Source organism: Sinocyclocheilus anshuiensis, unplaced genomic scaffold, assembly GCF_001515605.1.
Source record: "Sinocyclocheilus anshuiensis isolate Anshui unplaced genomic scaffold, SAMN03320099.WGS_v1.1 scaffold1524, whole genome shotgun sequence".
NCBI lineage: Eukaryota > Metazoa > Chordata > Actinopteri > Cypriniformes > Cyprinidae > Sinocyclocheilus > Sinocyclocheilus anshuiensis.
Genome location: NW_015559670.1, coordinates 347,980 through 350,236, shown reverse-complemented (window position 1 = coordinate 350,236; position 2,257 = coordinate 347,980). Strand labels below are relative to the sequence as shown.

At 26.5% G+C, this 2,257-nt stretch overlaps 1 protein-coding gene across 2 annotated transcripts in view; it reads left to right on the top strand.

Annotated features, from left to right (window-relative positions):
* LOC107681624 (trafficking protein particle complex subunit 9-like) overlaps positions 1-2,257 on the top strand; it is a 248,577-nt gene that overhangs the window by 41,328 nt on the left and 204,992 nt on the right. The gene's annotated exons all lie outside the window — the stretch shown is intronic.

Genomic DNA, 2,257 nt, shown 5'->3' with positions numbered 1-2,257 from the left:
GATATAAAATATCAATAATAATAATATTAATAATAATTTAATAATAATATTAAATTATTTATAATATATTATTGTTATTAATAATACAAAATGTTATACATATTATTATTATTTACAATTTATATTTTAATATATTGATAACATTTTTAATAATAATAATTATAATAATTATAATACATTATAATATTATTTATATTAATACAAATTATTTTACTACAGATATGTTATTATTGCATTAATAATAATAATAATGCTAATAATAATACAATAGTAATAACTAAAATTATTATTATATTATGTATAACATTTTGTATTATTATTAATATTTTTATTATTATCATAAATTAATAATACAGACATGTCATGTTTTTAATGTTATTAATGCAAAATGTTATGAGATTAAGCTGTATTATTAATATAATAAGTATTATATTGTAAGTATTATTATAATTAAAAAATCTGGCCGTCCATTATATTTGTCTTGTCTGTAATGTGTCGCATGCCTTTTGCTCAGTGCAGCAGGGATTCTTTCTGAGCATTTGGATCTGATTGTGACTGCAGCGGGATCATTGGTTTTATCGGAAAGGCTGTGAGGTGTGAATTGATGGAAGAGTGAGGCCGTAAACATTTTTATAGACCGAGCAGTAAGTCAATACGACGTTCACCTGTGGAAACAGAGCTTAAAATAGACCGGTCGTGAGCCATGCATGTCTCCCCTCATGATGTAGGGACGCTCCGATTATTTGCCTTGTTAAATTTATATCTCGCTCCTGGCTAGAGACCTGTGAGCAAGGATTGTGGGTAATTTCACCCTCTCAATGCACTTTAGATGCATTGATGATCTGCTGATTTATGAGGTGTGGTGTTGGCTATTAAGAACAGTGATGTTTCAGGAAGAATACTAGTCTTGATAGCTCATCCAATCAGATTTTAGTTCCATATCCATTTTATAAATCATTTTTGTGAACAATTGTGTACAATAATTTTTAACTGATTGTAAGGTGTTTTAAAAGCTGTTTTATTTATGAAGCTTTATTTTATATATAAAATATTAATAATAATGCTAATAAATAATAATATAATAGTAATGTTTTCTAATATTATTATTATTATTATTATTATTATTATTAATAATAATATTTTATATATATAATTAAAGTGAGACATATAAAAGAAAACTATGAATAATATACTACTAATAATAATAGTAGCATTAACAATAACAATAATAAAAATACTAATAACAGTGTTATTTAAATGATTGTTTTTTATTGTTGTTGACTTGTTATAGTAAATTTTTATGGAAGCCCGTTTCCGCCACTGAATAAAAAATAAAACAAGGTAGTTGCGACTTTTTATCTCACAATTATGACTTTTTTTTCTCAGAATTGCGAGTTCATATCTTGCAATTCTCTCTTTATAACACGCAATTGCGAGTTATAAGGTCAGAATTGCGAGTTATAAGGTCAGAATTGCGAGTTATAAGGTCAGAATTGCGAGATATAAAGTCAGAATTGCGAGTTATAAAGTCAGAATTGCGAGTTATAAAGTCAGAATTGCGAGTTATAAGGTCAGAATTGCGAGTTATAAAGTCAGAATTGCGAGATATAAACTCGCAATTCCGAGAAAAAAGTCAGAATTGCGACTTTATATCTCGCAATTCTGACTTTATATATATAAACTCGCAATTCTGAGAAATAAAATCAGAATTGAGTGAGTTTTTTTCTCACAATTGCGAGTTATAAAGTCAGAATTGCGAGAGATAAACTCGCAATTCCGAGAAAAAAGTCAGAATTGCGACTTCATATCGCAATTCTGAATTCACAATTACCATGTTTTATTTTTTATTTAGTGGCAGAAACAGGCTTCCATACATTTTATATATAAAATAATATTTTAGTGTTATATTTTGTTTTTATATTTCATTTAGAAAAATAAAACTCTCTCTCTATATAAATTTATTTATACATATTATTTATGTTATTATTAATATTTATTTATTGTTTATTTGTCTTTTTAAAAAAAATTTATATAGTTTCAATATGTATGTTGCTGTCACAGAAATAACAATACACATTCTCTTTCTCTCTCCACAGAGAAGAAAGAAGTGACCCAGAGTCTGGAGTCAGAATTGCGAGTTATAAAGTCAGAATTGCGAGAGATAAACTCGCAATTCCGAGAAAAATGTCAGAATTGCGACTTTATATCTCGCAATTCTGACTTTATATATATAAACTCGCAATTCTGAGAAATAAAG